This window comes from Pezoporus flaviventris, unplaced genomic scaffold, assembly GCF_033815535.1.
Source record: "Pezoporus flaviventris isolate CSIRO_AGI_PZ_B2104156 unplaced genomic scaffold, CSIRO_AGI_Pfla_v1 ptg000146l, whole genome shotgun sequence".
Classification (NCBI taxonomy): Eukaryota; Metazoa; Chordata; class Aves; order Psittaciformes; family Psittacidae; genus Pezoporus; species Pezoporus flaviventris.
In genome coordinates, this window is record NW_026892694.1 from 1 (window position 1) to 18,182 (window position 18,182).

Consider the following 18,182-nt stretch of genomic DNA (forward strand, 5'->3'; position numbering starts at 1 on the left):
CGGGGACCCGGATACAGGGCCCCGACTAGCGGGGACCCGGATACAGGGCCCCGGTTTAACGGGGACCCGGATACAGGGCCCCGGTCGACGGGGACCCGGGATATAGGGCCCCGGTCGACGGGGACCCGGAACGGCGAGTGAGCGGCGCCGGCGGCAGCGGCCGGGAAGCGCGGGCAATGCTGCTGCGGTGGCGTGACGGGCCCGGGTGCTTGGACTAACCGAAAGAATCCGCCGCTGGGGCGTACCAGACACTGCTGCGTCGGGAGGCCGATCCGGAGACCGAGGTTACAGGACGATCCAGGAGAAGACGATCCGGAAAAAGCCGCCATGAAAATGGACCGAGAGGTAGCCCTGGATTTATTACAGCGCTTTTTAGAAAAGCGGGGACTTAAGCCTGAAACTCTAAAGCAGCTAGCGGGTCTGGTGGCTTTAGGGGAGGCTAAGGGATTCTTTGCAGATCCTAATACAGTATTTGAGGAGAGTGAGTGGCGAAAGTTTGGTGATGAGTTATTTGATTCAATGCTTAATGATGATAAAACGGCAAAGAAACTCGGTAAACCGTGGAGAGAAGTGATAAATTGCATAAAAAAAATACAAGGCGGAAAAGAAAATCGCCGCTGTAGCAACAGAGAAGCTAGGGACAGACATCCCCGGTCGGTTAAGGCCGGGGGAAGATTATAACTCATTTCCCCCGACTTGCGGGGCTCTGCCTGTGCTCGGAGCGCAGGGTTTTTCCCCCTCCCTTTCTCCCCCTCCCTCCTCATCAGAAGGTGCAGCGGAGGATGCGCAACTCCCTGCCCCCCCACCCCCCTAGTCGAGCTCTGAAAAGCAGAGGGATTCCGACAGCAGGGACTTTGAAAAAGACAGAGAGAGTGTAATAGAAGGTATACGTATCATAAATGTCGAGGAATCCGGAAGAAGGAGGGCGGTGTCCCGATGCCGGATCGACTGGGACGCCATTTTAAAATACGCAGTAGAAAATAAAGACTACACCCTAACGAGCGATCTGGAAGATCTGCGAGCCTTCCCAGTCCCATACGAACCAGATGGACTGGGAGGAACACAGGGAACTCACTATGCCCTAGATTGGAAATTTTTAACACAGTTACGAAGTACAGTGAACGAATCAGGACTGCACGGTGAGCCCGCAAAACAGATGTTAAGTTATATTTGGAGTGGTACAGTGCTATGTCCTGAGGATATTAAAGGTATAATTAGAATGATAATGACACAAGCGCAGCAGCTATTGTGGCAGGCGCATTGGCAACAGCTCTGTGACAGATCGTCAAACCTGCCCAGAGGCCAAAACGACCCGCTGTTTGGTGTTACTACAGAACAATTGATGGGAACTGGGCGATTTGCTAGTGCGGACATTCAGGTGCAAATGGGACCAGATGTCTGTCTGGAATCCATGCGTACTGCCCGGGAAGCCATGCAAAGAGTGCGCACGGCGCCCCCTACCCCCTCGTACATGTCCATTAAACAGGGAAAAGATGAAACATTTGCTGATTTTGTGGACAAAGTAACCACAGCCATCGGCTTAGCAGACACTCCGGAATATATGAGGGGTCCGCTGCTGCGCCAGTGTGTCACGGAAAATAGCAACGCTTATACAAAGAGCATTTTAGTTACCCTACCCGCAGATGCCACCATAGAACTTATGTTAGAACGCATGAGCAGGGTGCCAGTAGGACCGCAGGCACTACTTGTAGAAACTGTTAAGGAAATGGGAAAAGAGATAGCTCAGGCACAGAGGGAGGCAGCGCAGGCTCAGGTACAGGCTTTTGCAGCGCTGGGTCCTCTCCGGTCCAACAACGTAGTGCCGGCACAACCAAGAAGCGAATGCAAGCCGCAGATTCGTTGCTACAGATGTGGCGGAAGACACTTGAAACGGTACTGCAGAAGGCCTGTTTGGTGTTCTAATTGTCACCGAAATAGCCACAGCACAGAAGCTTGCAGCTGCTCGGGAAACGGACAGATGAGCGCGAATGGCCGCCGCGCGCAGATAACAATTGCGGCCCCTGCTCACGCCGCCACCCAGTGGTCAGCGCCAAGTGCGACACCGTCGACTGCCGCCCAGTGGCCAGCGCTAAGAGCGACACCAGCAGCCGGGAGCAGCTGCCCGCAGCCAACCTGCAGCCCGCCACTAGAGGGAGCCTCGGCCTGGACCTGGCAACCGCAGTAGATGCGACCCTCATTGATCAACGACCGCGTAAGATCCCCACAGCAGTCCGAGGACCACTAATGATAAATGGACAAGCCCATGGAGCATTGCTGCTTGGGCGATCCTCCAGTGGACTGAAGGGTCTGTTCATATTACCTGGACTGATTGATGCAGACTTTACTGGAGAAATTTGCATTGTAGCTCAAACATTATTTCCCCCGATTCATATCCCTGTAGGGAGCAAGATTGCCCAGCTAATCCCCTTGCCACAATTAACTGCTGCAATGCAAGATACTGGTTCCTTGGCCAAGCGGGGGTCCCAAGGATTTGGCTCCACGGGAGGCCTGGTAATGCTAACTGTCCCAATGACTACCAGACCTGTAGTGGACTCCACATGGTCTCGAGGGAACGAGCATCTAAATTTACCGGCATTACTGGACACTGGAGCAGATATCACCATAATAAACACTGACAAGTGGCCACACTGGTGGCCGTGCCACCCCACCCTGGGTGAGGTTGAGGGCGTTGGTGGCACTGCTTCTGTGCAACGCAGCTCTGATTTAATACAGGTGTCCGTTGAAGGTCAGGTTGCTTCTATCTATGCAACCATTATGCCGCTCCCCACTGGGGTAAATGCCCTAATCGGCCGAGATGTGCTAGACCAGCTGGGACTGGTGCTGACTAACCAGCATTTTTAGGAGCGGTCGCTGCACAATGGACTTTCCCGATCCAGCTCACATGGACTACTAACACTCCGGTGTGGGTCGAGCAGTGGCCGCTGAAAAAGGAAAGTCTGGAGCAAGCACAGCTTTTAGTACAGGAACAATTACAACAGGGACATGGATGTGAAGAGTTTGATGGAATGTGTTGTATGAGTCTCTCTGATTATGCTAATTCGATGTACGTACAGCTGAGAACCCTGGCTCAGCTTACCCAGCAATAGTAAATGAGCAGTATTCTAAGAATAATTAGATGGTTGTTTTCACGGGGCATTACAGGTTAAGTCAAACACTGTTTAAAAGTATTGCACTTATGTATCATTGTTAGGTTAATCATCGTAGCTATTAGACTTGTTTATAGTTGTGTGATAAAACAGGTGAACAGAATAACCCATAATGCCTTGCTTGCACAAAGAAAAAGGGGGGAATTGTTGCAGAATGACTCTAAGAGCAGAACCATAGAGTTCTGGAGGACTGTGCAAGCAAGGCAGGGGGTGGCCCCCACAGGTAGCCAGAGACCGGACCTGGGAGGAGAATGTGGAGGAAGTTGTGGGGGCTAACCAATACTGTTATGCCAAGAAGGAGTGGCTGAATACCACTCCTATATATGTGTGAACTGCGTCACAAATAAAGTAGTAGTTGCTTATCACCCATACTGGGTTGGCCTGTCTGCTTCTCCTCGCCGCTTACAAAATCTAACTGGCTACAGCTTTGACTTACAGCGGAATATTGCAAAGAAATTTGGGGGACACGGGGACACAGGGACAGACAGCACATTACATGATTTTGAGGCCAATCTCATTTTATAGAGCAACTTTTTACTCCAGGATAAATAAAATGGGTTAAAAGCACTGTGTCAGGCAGCAGCAAGGAAGTCAGTGGCAGCCCATGACAGCTGTCATGCTCAGCAGTGTGCATTATATCATGGACATCGACATAATTTATAAGAGAAAGGTAATTGTTGGCTAGAAAGCTGCAATAATCGCCTTCCTTTTCTGAGATTTTATTGTCTCCAGCATCTGTTGTCTGAGACTGGGGCCAAAGCTTCTGCTTGCCTCTCTTACTCCTTGAATTTGCAATGCCTCGGCACAGCCACCAAAGTTATAGGGCCTCTGAAGGTAGCAGAGCAGGTACAGATGCTGAAAACCTCCCACTCCATTACGTATGCTGATCTTCTGATGTCATTCTTCAAAGCATGCCATTAGCACCAAATGTGGGTACCAGCTGTGCAGCTGTGGCCCAGGACCAGTGGGGGAGCTTCCCGGTGCTACAGAGCAGCTCTCAGAGGAGAGCTAAAGAATACTGAGAAGCAGCAGAATAGTTCCTATGCAGTCTCAGGCATAAAACATGAGTCAAATATATCTGAAAAAAAGCCCTGTCATAAGCAGCTCAATGAATCAGAGAAATTTTAAGCTTTTTAAATTAGTTGAAGCACCAAATTGGCAATCTCAGTTCTGAATAGTCATTCCTTATCTTGTCATCCTCTTATCTTCTTCAACAGGAAAAGCCACCAAGACAAAACTACAGGTTGACCATATACTTCTCTTGCGATTCTCTTTGCCAGCCAAGTAAGAGCCTGAGGAAGAGATTTCTTAGTCCTCTGCTGCAACAACATAGCCTATATAGGAACTATGTAGACGATATATGAACCCATGGAGCAGAAAGGAAAAGGAAAGCTTGAGAAAAGTCAGAACCCCAGAAACAAGAATAATTTGTTTATCAAAGGATGGAAAAAACCAGGAAAAAGGTAGCGCAGCTGAAAAATACAATATTAAAGCTGCCGAGAGGAACAGCATGGCAAAAAAAGCAGGAAAACGAGAAGACAATGAAAAGTAATAAAAGCTTCAAATATTGCTTTGATCTTTAATGCAGGCTAAAGATGCTGTGGAATAAAATAAAAGGGTTCTACGGGGGGGGGGGGGGGGGGGGGGAAGATTAAAAATAGCTTTTAAGAATAAAGTCATACCAGGATGCACGTCTAAAGGTAAACCTAACACTGGGGCTGGAAACAGTCTAATACTGCATTTGGATACATGTGCTTTAAGACCTTTAAGGCTTAACTGCATTTTGATGTCAGCATGATGTGATAGTTGTGATCCAATACTTTAGTTTTAATCTAGGAAAGTTAAACATGAGACTTTATGGATGCATTGTAATGCTCAATAAGTAAAAATCAAATTAAAAGAAAATTATTTTAAGCGAATTTAAGAACTGAGAAGTACTTTGGAGGATAAATATGTTGTAAATAACAAAAGGGGAAGAAACAGATAAGACTAATCTTAAATTCTCATTTCTGTTTTTTCAAATCCCCTCAGTTTTCTTAACCAGTTCTCATTATGAAACAAGGGCATGCAACTAGGATTCAACAACCATTAAATCTTAAAATATATGATTTTCTCACATTTATCTGTAGTGAATAACCCCAAAGGCAAACACTACTTGGATTTTAGTGAAAATATGCTAACCTAGCAGAGATAAATGAGAAATATAAAAGAAAGACCTGGAGAAAGAAGTAATGTGATGAAACACATTTGTGATCATGAAATGGTGGAGTTCGAGATCCTCAGAACAGTGAGAAGGGCATGCAGCAAGCTCATTGCCCTGGGATTCAAGAGAGCAGACTTTTGCTTCTTCAGGAACCTGCTTAGTAAGGTTCCATGGGATAAAGCTCTAGAGGGCAGGGAGGCCAAAGACTGCTGTTGATATTCAAGGATCACTTGCTACAAGCTCGGGAGTGTTGTGCCCTGATAAAAAGGAAATGGTACAAGAAGGACAGGAGGCCTCCATGGATTGATAAGGAGCTGCTGAGAAAACTTAAAGGAAAAAAGAAGTTTATGGAAGGTGCAAACAAGGACAGGCAGTCTGGGAAGAATACAGGGACACTGTATGGGAAGCTAGGGATTCAGGTTAGGAAAGTGAAGGCCCAGTTAGCATTGAGTCTGGCAAGGGATGTCAGAAATGATAACAGGAAGGGCTTCTATAGGTATATCGCTAACAAAAGACAGACTAGGAACAATGTGGGCCCTCTCCAGAAAGAAATGGGAGAACAGGTTACACTGGATTTGGAGAAGGCTGAGATTCTCAATTACTTTTTTCCCTCAGTCTTCACTGGCAAGTGCTCTGACCACACCAACCAAGTCTTGGATGGAAGATGCAGGGACTGTGAAAATGAAGACCTTAGGCCCACTGTAGCAGAGGCTTAGGTTTGAGATCATCTTAAGTAATAACCCTTTTCAGTTTGCACCTCCCAGTGCACAAGAAATGCAGTAGGCAAAGTCAAGACAGAGACCCCACTCATCTCCCCTTTGTGTCTGCAACACCAATTGCAGCTCTGAATTGATGAGCCATTATTGTTGCTAGCGATCAATAAGATTAAGTATGTGCTTAACTGAGATCACATAAATAAGCCCACTACTGAATCTGGGCAGCATTATTCATCACTAGGCAGAACTGAGTCCTGGGAATTTAATATTGCAGTGTCGAGGGGTTGTGTAGTGACTGTCTGGAGATTCCTGCAAAGCATTGATACAGTGGGATGAATTGTACCATCATTTATGCCTGTAAAATCCCTCATCATAATGGACAGGGCTCACTGGCATAACAATCAGGTATTCTTGGAGTGACAGTGAAATTGAAACTATGGTAAACCCCAGGAGTTGCTTAAATACTATTTTCCATGGAGCCAGAATGCCAGTGATGCCAGTAGGTCAGTACAAAATTTGTTTATTGGATCATTTAGATGTGAATCTTCAGAGCAATGTCTTGGAATTAGATAACCATTATATTTCAGTGAAAATTTTGGCCTAATTACTCCAGATTTGATTGAAAACTTTAGTCTGATGCTTTAGACATGTAAAGTTCAATGACTCCACTTCTGATACAGGTGATGATGAATAAGAATTAAAAAAAAAAAAGAAAAAAGTTGTGCAATGCTGAATCTGCCTAGAATTCTTGTTATAAGTTTATAAAATAAACCCTGATGGCTCTTTGGATTGATTATGTTGTAGTCTGTCTGCATATATTAAGATTGCTATGATAGCATATGGCCTTTATAATAAAAGCATGCAAATTAACATTAGAAATCTGCAGGACTTTGCATGTTTTCATAGAATCATAGAATAGTTAGGGTTGGAAAGGACCTTAAGATCATCTAGTTCCAACCCTCCTGACATGGGCAGGGACACCTCCCACTAGACCATGTCAACCACGACTCTGTCCAACCTGGCCTTGAACACCAAGAGGGATGGAGCATTTCTCATTTCTTTGGGCAACCCATTCCAGTGCCTCACCACCCTTACAGTAAAGAACTTCTTCCTTATATCTAATCTAAACTTCCCCTGTTTAAGCTTGAGCCCGTTACCCCTTGTCCTATCACAACAGTCCCTGATGAAGAGTCCCTCCCCAGCGTCCTTATAGGCCCCCTTCAGATGCTGGAAGGCTTCTATAAGGTCTCCATGCAGCCTTCTCTTCTCCAGGCTGAACAGCCTCAACTTTCGCAGCTTTATTGTCATATGGGAAGAGTTGTGGTCAATGGCTCAATGTTCTGCTGCAGACCAGTAATGAGTGGTGTCCCTCAGGGATTGGTGTTGGGACCGGTCTTGTTTGACATCTTTGTCGCTGAAATGGACAATGGGATTGAGTGCGCCCTCAGCAAGTCTGCCGATGACACCAAGCTGTGCAGTAAGCTCAGCACTCTAATAAACATTAATAGCTCTGCCAAATCCCTCCTGCCCTAAATAGCCAACTCTTCTTTTACAGCATCTGCTGTCTGAAAGGGCTTTCATTTGTTTTTACCAATATGAATAGTCAATAATTCAGTACCGCATGAATGGGAAGCTTCTATAAAACCTAAATGTCCTTCATTGCACCTTGATGCGTTGTTATAAAATATACAAATATGCTAGAAAAATCTAACTTTATTGTGATTAACCCCCATGAACAGGGTTGAACAGGAATATTCTCCATGCTGAAGAAAATGTCTATTGACATACTGGCTAAAAAAGCTGGAGTTTTCAAAAGGACCACTGACTCTCAATGTAAATTTAGCTGGTGAACATAAAGAAGGACTACAGAGCCCTGGGAGAGGTGGTTAGGGGCTTTGGAGCTCAGATAGTCTTTTCGTCAACTCTCCAGGATACAGGGGAGGACCTTAAAAAGCTAGGAGGATTGGCCAGGTTAATAAATGGTTAAAAGGGTGGTATCATTGTCAGGGGTTTGGGTGTCTTGAACATGGGACCCAAGTTTGTAGGCCAGGTCTTCTGGGGGCTGGTGGAGCTGGTCTGATAAAGGGAAAAGTGGTTTTGGTAGGAGGCTTGCCGGACTGGTCAAGAAAGATTTAAACTAGATGTGTTGGGGGACGGGGGGAATCTTTCTATCCCAACATACCCAGTCAGTTGCCAGCACCTTAAATAAATGCTCAAGCAATGCAGAGATATTCCAGTTGCTCCAGCCAATGAGCCGGCTTCATTTGGAGCTCAGCTCATATGCCTCTATACAAACACCCGTAGCATAGGGAAGAAACAAGAGGTATTAGAGATGTGTGCACGTCCATGGGGATATGATATAATAGGCATCGCAGAAACATGGTGGGATGACTCCTATGACTGGAAAGTTGGAATGGAAGGTTACAGCCTCTTTAGAAAAGGCAGGCCTGGCAGGTGGGGAGGGGAAGATGCTATTTATGTTAGGGATAGGCTGGAGAGTATGGAACTCTGTCTGGGGACAGGTGATCACTTAACAGAGAGTTTGTGAGCCAGAGTTAAAGGGAAAACAGCTATGGGGGACATTACTGTGGGGATCTGTTACAGACCGCCTTATCCAGAGGAACCTGCAGATGAAGCATTCTACACATAGGAAAAGCCTCATGCTCAAAGGCCGTTGTTCTCATGGGTAACTGCAACCACCCTGACACCTGTTGGAGTGACGGTATGGCCCAGCACAAGCAATCCAAGAGGTTCCTCATTGTGTGGAAGACAACTTCTTTTTGCAAGTAATAGAGGAGCCGACACGGAGAGGTGCCATGCTTGACCTCATGCTCACCAACAGGGAAGGGCTCGTTGGAAATGTGATGGTCCAGGGCAGCCTTGGATGCAGCATTCATGAGATGGTCGAAATCGAGATCCTCAGGACAGTGAGAAGAGCATGCAGCAAGCTCACTGCCCTGGACTTCAAGAGAGCAGACTAGCCTCTTCAGGAACCTGCTTAGTAAGGTTCCAAGGGATATAGCCCTAGAGGGCAGGGGGGGCCGAGGTTGATATTCAAGGATCACCTGCCACAAGCTCAGGAATGTTGCATCGCTACGAGAAGGAAGTGCAGCAGGAGGGCCAGGAGACCTCCTTGGATGGATAAGGATCTGCTGAGGAAAATTCGGTGGAAAAAAGAGGCTTATAAAAGGTGGAAGCAAGGACAGGCGGCCTGGGAAGAATACAGGGATGTTGTCTGGGAAGCTTGGGACCAGGTCAGGAAAGCTAAGGCCCAGTTAGAATTAAACTTGGCTAGGGACGTTAAGGATAACAGGAAGAGATTCTATAGGTACGTAACGAATAAAAAACAGGCTAGGGACAACATAGGTCCCCTCCGGAAGCTCTCGGGAGAACTGGCTACACAGGATTTGGAGAAGGCTGAGGTTCTGAATGTCTTCTTTGCCTCGGTCTTCCCTGGCAAAGGCTCTGACTGCTCAACCCGAGTCTTGGAAGGCAGCTGCAGGGACTGTGAGAATGAAGACCTTAGGTCCACTGTAGGAGAGGAACTGGTTCGAGACCGTCTTAAAAACCTGAATGTACACAAGTCCATGGGACCTGATGAAATCCTTCTGCAGGTCCTGAAGGAGCTGGCGAATGAAGTTGCTAAGCCACTGTTTGGGCAGTGACTAAATCACCCGGTAACATGCGCAATGACTACAGATGAAAAGTTCAGGGAAGACTCGTTTACGTCATCTGGAGACCCTCGCTAGGACCACCAGAAGACCCTACGCAAGCAAGGACCTTTTACCTCATTATGATATGAAGTGGGGATAGGTCATGAATATGTATAGGTGTGTTGTGTAACGTCATGAATGTGTAATAGTTTAGAGGATAAATATGAAGGAGAACAATGTTGAGATGCACATGCCTTTGGAGGAGCGAACCCCATGCACCTCAGCACTGAATAAATCATACCTACTTTACAACTTTAAAGAGTTGCGGAGTCTCCCTGTATATCAATTTCCCAAGCCAGCCGGGAGACGTCTGTTCGGCTGCAGGATCGGCTGAGGGGTGGACATCCTATGCATCCCAGGTCGTTTGCCTGGAGGACCTCCATTTCTCGTCTCCTCACTGCGGGGGCAGACAACAACCTGTGCCAGCTGAGGAAAAGGTATGCTTGCAATTTAGAGGGCCTATAAGCCGTACGCTTGGCCGGGGCTGCTGTTAAGCTGTGCAGAGATGTCTGGCGCACAGCGTAGTCTCCGTACTTGGACGTAGGTTGGGGACTTGTTGACCGATAAAGCGGCCTCTAGCGATCCTGAGGGTGAAGAGGGTGAGTCCAAGGACTCGTCAGCTGATAGAGCAGCCGTGGACCAGGCAAGTCTGGGGTTGGGGAGTCGTTGACCGATAGAACAGCCTCTAGCAATCCTGGGGGTGGATCAGGTGAGTGCAAGGACTCATCAGCCTATAGAGAGCAGCTGTGGACCAGGCGAGTCCGGGGTCTCTGCTGCTTCCCAGGTTTTGGGAGCCAGGACGGACCTGCTAATTACTGTGTAGGAAGCAGGAGAAGGGTAAGCAGAACCACTGTGTGGATTGTGTCTGTGGGATCCCGTGTGGGTGTGAAAGTGTTTGGTGTGACTGAGCCGTGGCATAGCTACGAAGCGAGTGTGGAGTCCTGATCCATGGATCTGTGTTCTCTGTGAGGAGAGTGGCCAGAGATGGACAAAGGGTATTTGTTTTGTGTTGCGTCTAAGTGTTTTGTGTGATTGAGGCATGGCATAGCTACGAAGGGTATCTGTCTTGTGTTGTGTCTATTTGTTCTTGTGTATATGCCTGCCGTTAGTGTTAAAGATCACAGTGTTTAAGTGGTGGGGGAGGAGTCGATGAAAGTAAACCGTAGCTAATTGGGGGAGGGGGGGGGTAAGAAGAGCTCCCTCTCTGCACCCCAGTGTCTGTATAAGAGAAGTATAACCTCTAATATTTGTGGTCCTATTCTTGAGACCTGGACTTTACACTCAGAGAATTATTGCCTCACATATGGGTGCATAATAACTTTTGAACTGTGGAACCTGCTGTGGAAACTAGGACAGTGTAGATTTTGTTGGTACCGAAACTATTATCTAACAGCAGAGGAGTTGATCTGCAGAACCCAGAGATATTATTTTACTGAACCCCCTGAGAATATCATAAAACTTGTGTGTAGGTGCTCTCACGTTTTTATAAGTGCATTTGCAGAGCACTGGGAGAGAGAAGCTATAGAGATTTGTAAAAGATTGTTTGAAATGGGAGCCAGACAAAGCAAGGAAATTCTGAAGAAAAGCCCACTGGGTTGCATTTTGGCACATTGGAAGGAAATTGCAGGAACTGGGAGGACAGAAAATAAAAGTACCCTTGTTAAATATTGCAATCAATGGTGGCCACTATATAAGTTGGAGGAGCGGGCGAAATGGCAACTTAATGTTGTTCTTAAGGAAAGAAGGAAAATGGGATGAAGTAATGTATGCAGATATGTTTTTCACTTTAAGAAACCACCCGGAGTGACAGATGCAATGCAAAATTAATATAGCTCCACCAGATCCCTTAAATTTGGCTGTGGAAAAGGACAGGGAAAACCAGAAAGTTAAGATGCAGAGATGTTGTTCAGGTTGCGATATTGGGGGAATGATGTTTAAAGTTAAAAAACAGTAATCAGGAAGATAGGTTGGAAAATGATGTATCACAAGTACCTCCGAGAGGAGCACTCTCTGTGCTGCATCTGTCCTATCAGATATTGATAAGGAGGAGGAGATTGCTGTCACTGGCAATAAGTGGCAGATTCGCATTCAGAGTTAAGAAAGGGTTAAACCATAAGTGCTATTGCAGAGGCAGGCATCTGCAGCCCCTGCAGAGCTAACTGAGCAACTGTGAGGAAAAAAAAAAGGAAAACCGAGAGGGAAAGGAGGGGAGCTCATGCAGCTCCTGTGTTTGAGCGTGGGATGACTGCTGGGGCAGGCAAACAGGTGGGAACAGACATGTTGACAGACGGGACTGAGGGGTTGTTGAATAAATGTGGACATGAGTGAAGGAGGAAGCATGGAGAGCGTATAGGAATCGGGAACAGGGAGAAAAGAAAAAGCTGGGTCGTGCTATAGCCACGGCTGTGGTGGTTGCTTTGAAACTGGTGGAGGAGGAATGTCGGGCAGAGGTGGGGGAGTGGGCTCTTCTTCTGTGGAACAGGATCCGTGTGCATGCTATGGGGAGTTTGGATGCTGGAAGTGAGACTGCCCTTGGGGGGGGAGTGCCATGGGGTGGCTCCGGTGACTGAATTGGAACTAGACTGATGGGGACAGGGGGGATCTTCCCTAGCAGATCCACTGGTTATAATGAAGCTAGGGGACAAAGAAAAGGAAGTGGAATTTTTAGGTGATACGGGCGCAACGTATTCAGTTTTAAGCAAAGCTTTAATGCCTTTGGGGGATGATTATATTATGGTAAAAGGGGCAACTGGCCAAAGTCAATTGGGAAAACAGTGGGGCATCCATATGTTTTTGTATATGCCTAACTCCCCAAAAGCCCTTTTGGGAAGAGATTTGTTAGAACATTTGGGAGCAACTATTACTTTCAAAAGAGGCGAGATCACTTCAGAAGTAAACGACCAACAGTATATAGAGATGTTAAGTTTAGTTTTAATCACTAATCATGCTGAGGAAGAAGTCAGGGAAGATATACTGGATCAGGTATTCCCAGGAGTATGGGCCACGAATGTACCTGGAAAAGCAAAAATGCACCCCCGATAAAGATTAAGCTCAAGGAGGGAAAACAGCCAGTCGGGATTAAACAATACCCACTGAAAAAGGTAGATAGGGAAGGTATTTGCCCAATGATTGAAAATTCCCTACAGCTAGGACTGCTAAAAGATTGCCAATCTGATTTTAACACCCATATTTTACCTGTTCGTAAACCTGATGGGTCATACCAGGTGGTACAGGACTTATGGGCTGTTAACAAAATAACTGAGGATCATTACCCAATAGTAGCAAATCCATACACTTTGCTAACATGCGTAACACCAGAGCTAACTTGATTTACCATTCTAGATTTGAAGGATGCTTTCTTTTGCCTCCCTCTCCATGAAGCCAGCCAGAAAATCTTTGCATTTGAATGGGAAAGCCCTAAAGAGTGGGCGCAAAACCCAGCTCACGTGGATGGTGTTGCCTCAGGGATTTAAGAACAGTCCCACACTCTTTGGAGAACAACTTTCAAAAGACTTAGAGTCCTGGGAAGCCCCACTGGAAGAAGGGAAGTTATTGCAGTATGTAGATGACATCCTAATAGCTACCCAGACAGAAGAGGCCTGTGTGGCCTGTATGGTATGACAGGATGGTGTAGATTGTGGATCTGCAATCATGGACTAATTGTTAAGCCTCTATATGCACTAATCGTAAAAGACAACAAGAATCTTCAGTGGACAAAGGAAGCCACTCCAGCCTTCCACCAAAAATGCCTTGATGTCGGCACCAGCCTTAGGACTCCCAGATGTGAGTAAACCATTCTTTCTGTTCTCCCATGAGAAAGAGGGGATTGCCCTGGGAATACTAGCACAGGACTTGGGTCCATACCGACAAGCAGTTGCTTATTTTTGTAAGCAGTTAGACACAGCAGCCAAAGGATGGCCTGGAAGCTTCAAGGCCGTCACAGCAGTCATGCTAAATATCCAAGAAGCATGCAAATTCACCTTGGGCCAGAAAATGACTGTACTAGTGTCACACACAGCGTCCACAGTACTGGAGGTGAAAGGCAGGGACTGACTTTCCTCGCGGAAGTTCCTGAAATATTAAGCCATCATGATGGAACAAGATGATATAGTGGTAACTAACACTGTCAACCCAGCCTCTTTCCTCAGTGAGAATAAAGGAGAAACTATACACCACGATTGCCTGGAAACCATTGAGGCCATGTACTGCAGTCATCCAGATCTGAAAGATACCCCTTTAGGCGACGCGGAAACCTGGTTTACTGATGGGAGCAGCTATGTCATCAGTGGAAAAGGGCATGCTGGATATGCAGTTATCACCTGCAGAGAGGTAATAGAATCTGGACCTTTGCCAATAAACCCCTCTGCACAAAAGGCGGAGCTGATTGATCTGACTAGAGCCTTAGAAATAGCAAAAGGGAAGAATATAAACATCTATACAGCTCAAGATATGCATTTGTGGTCGTACATGCACATGGAGCCATTTGGAAAGAAAGAGGACTGTTGAACTTGCAAGGGAAAAACATCAAACATGCACAAGAAATAGTGAGGTTGTTGGAAGCGGTCCAACTTCCTGAGAAGGTAGCAATTATGCACATCAAGGCACACCAGAAGGGGAGCTCAGAATTAGAAGAAGGAAATGAACTGGAGGATAGAGAGGCAAAAGAAGCAGCAAAAGTTGAGATAACAATTGAAGGAGCTTTAATTCCTGATGGGAAAATTTCCCTGGAAGGTAAGCCAAATTACAACAAAGATGACCAAAAATTAATCACAGACCAAGAAGGAATATTCAATGAGGAGGGGTGGGCCAGCACAGCACAGGGAAGAATAATTGTCCCCTCCTCTCTGTTATGGTCACTAATAAGGAATGAGCATCAAAAAACGCACTGGGGGGTCGATGCCTTATATAAATATTTGACAAGCAAAATTATGTTACTATCCAACAGGTAACCCAGCAATGTGATCTCTGACTCCAAACAAACCCAAAAAATAATCCTAAACCCAAAATGGGTCAAACTGGGAGGGGCAATGGAGCAGGACAACAGTGGCAGATCGACTTTACAGAACTCCCAAGAAAAGGGGGGTATAGATATTTGTTGGTATTAACAGATACCTTTTCAGGTTGGCCAGAAGCCTTTCCAACTAGAACTGTGAAAGCTCGAGAAGAAACACAATCAATGCTAAGGACATATGCCTCGATACAGAACAAGGCATTTGTCATTTTGAAATCCATCCAGACATTACTCAAAGGACTGTACTTGTATGTATTGGCCAAGGCTGTGTGTGCTTAAGAACTGCTTATGCTTTTGTGAAGATAGATAATGATAATGAAATCGTGACTGTTAAGAACCATTCTAATTTTTTGTATTTGTATTTTTACTAAAATCACTAGGTGTGACTTTACATATTTAGCACCAGTTGTATCCCACCAATTGATAAAGTCAAATTACACAATGTACCACAAATTATAACCTACACCCATTGGTGTATGGACTCGGTCAGAGATCAATATGATCAGACCAAAGCCGTTTATTGCAAAGTCTTAACTCCTTATATACTATTGCTTACATGCACTTACAGTGATTTGGCATATTATGATTGGATACATGTCTTGAAGACCCTTAGTGACTAACATATAATTGGTTAAGCACAGGTGTGAGAACTTGACCTCGAAAGCTTGCCAACAGTCCACAGTTCTCATAACTCAGTGAATTCCAGCTTCTTATCTTGCTTGCTTAAGCTTCCTCGGGCCTCTCATGGCCTTGCTGTATCTTTTGGGATTGTTCGGAGTTCATGTACCAATTATCCATTCTCCCATGAGAACACTGTCTCCACAGTTTGGATACCGAATAACCAGTCCCAGAAAGCTTAATAATTCTGGACACATTCTTCCTTTGTTTCTGTAGCTATTAATAGGTCATCCACATATTGTAACAGAGTCCTCATCTGAGTGGGTGGCTTCCATGATTCTAGTTCTCTTGCTAACTGATTTCTAAAAATCTTTGGACTGTTTTTAAACCCTTGAGGGCATACCATCCAAATTAGTTGAGTTTTCCTTCCTGTGTCAGGATTTTCCCATTTGAAAGCAAATAATTTTGGCTTTCTCAGGCCACTGGTAAGCAAAAGAAAGCGTCCTTTAAATCCAGGATGGCAAACCATTTCTGATTTAATTTTAGTTTCGTCAATAAAGCATATGGATAAGCCACTACAGGGTGAATGTCCTTTACTATTTTATTTATTGCTCTTACGTCTTGAGCTAGCCTATAGCTTTTCCCATCTGCTTTCTTTACTGGTAAAATGTGGGTATTATATTCCTATTCGCATTCCACTTATAAACCGTATTTTAGAAACCTATACATTATTTCTTTAATTCCCCTTCTATCTTCTATCCTTAAAGGATGCTGTTTTATTCGGACCGGGAAGGCCCCCCTTTTTATTCCGATTATAATAGGCAAAGCATTCTTCGTCTTACCTAGAATTTCTGATGCCCAAACTCCTGGATATACTTGATTGAGGATTTCTTCTTCTTCGGGTGAATTGGACTTCCTGATTTCCTGTTGAATTAATGACACACTCAAAGCTTCAGTTAGTTGATCCTCTTTTAGTTCTATTTCACCTCCTTTTAAAGTTATGGTTGCCTCTAAATGTTCTAATAAATCTCTTCCCAATAATGATTTGGGTGAATTTGGCATATATAGAAATTTACGTACCCCAATTTGTTTTCCTATCTTATATTTTAAAGGTTTTAGAAAGGATGCTTTTTTCCTGACGGCCAGTAGCTCCCACAACCATTACAGACTCTTTTCCTTTTAATGTTAGATCTTGGTTTAGGACCAAATAAGTTGCCCCAATATTTATGAGAAATTCCACTTCTTTTTCTGTGGCCCCTAGCTTAATTTTAACCAGTGGACCCAGGTACCCGTCAATCTAATTCTAGTTCAGTAGTCAGTTGAGTTTGTTGTTTTCCTTGTGGACATTTCTTTCTCCAGTGTCCAAACCCTTTACAGTTTGCACATTGATATGGACCAAGGGAAGTCCTTCTATAACCCCCCCTCTACCTCTCATCACCATTCCACAGCCATGACCTCTACCTCTCATTCCACTATATCCCTCATTCACTTGCTCCAATGCTGTAACTGTGGCCGTTGTCAAAACCTTTCCTAATTTCCTTTCTTTTACTTGTTCTCTATTCCTGTATACTTTCCAAGCCACTTCCAATAACTTTTCTATATCTCTTATTTCAGTTACGGATAATTACAATGACTGCCCCCCAAAGGAATTTACAAGCTGTAATTTGCCTTCCTCTGAGGAAGGATCCATTGTGGCACATTTCTGCATAGTTTCTCTGAGCTTGTCCAGAAACACCTTTGACCCCCATCTTATTTCAAACAGCACCGACCAATTTACTGATTTAGGTATAGCATTTTCAAGCCCATATTTAATCCAATTTTGATATGTCTTTAGAGATGCATAATCTCCAGCATCATTCTAATCCCAATTTGGAGCTGTAAGGGGAATATGATCTTCAACCCTCCCCTCTATTGCCCCTGCAGTAATCTGAGCATTTACCTGAGTACAAGCAGTTTTTATAACCAATTGTTTTTCTGTTTCTTTTAATGCATCCAGGATTACATCTACATCTTTCCAATCAGGATCCTGACTTTTTACCAGTATCTCAAATCTCTTAGCTACCCCTATAGGATCTTTTCGATAACTTTTTGCAATCTCCTTCCAATTACCCAAATCTCCTAAAGGGAAATTCACTTTTATCCCGGTACGTCCCTCTGGTTCCATTGCTTCCCTCAGAGGGGCTTGCAGGACAGTCTTAGTTTTACTGTGGACATGGATGGCAACAGGAGTGGAGGGAATTTTCTTCACACTTTGTTCTTGCTCTTCATCTGAATCAGAGGATTCCTCCCAAATTGGAGGTGGTCTCTGATCTGATACCTTTGGGGAAACATAATCCTGCATTCTATCCTCAACCATGTTATCCTCAGCTCTTTTCCTAAGTTTCAATCACATTTCCCCAATATCACAACCAGAACAACATCTTTCCAATCTATTTCCAGCCTGCTTCCTTTCTTTTTCTAAAGCTAAAATTAAAGGATCCGAAGGTGCAGCTGGTGCAGTGCTGTGTTTTCAACTTTAGCCTGAGAACAACACTGATAACACACCAATGGTTTTAGTTGTTGCTAAGCAATGTTTACTCTGATCATGGATTTTTCAGTCTCATGCTCTGCCAGTGAGGAGGGGCATGAGAAGCTAGGAGGAAGCCGAGTCAGGACACCTGACCCAAACTAGCCAAAGGGGCATTCCATACCTCAGCACGTAATGCCCAGTATATAAATTGGGGGGAGTCACCCGGAAGGCCCAGATTGCTGCTT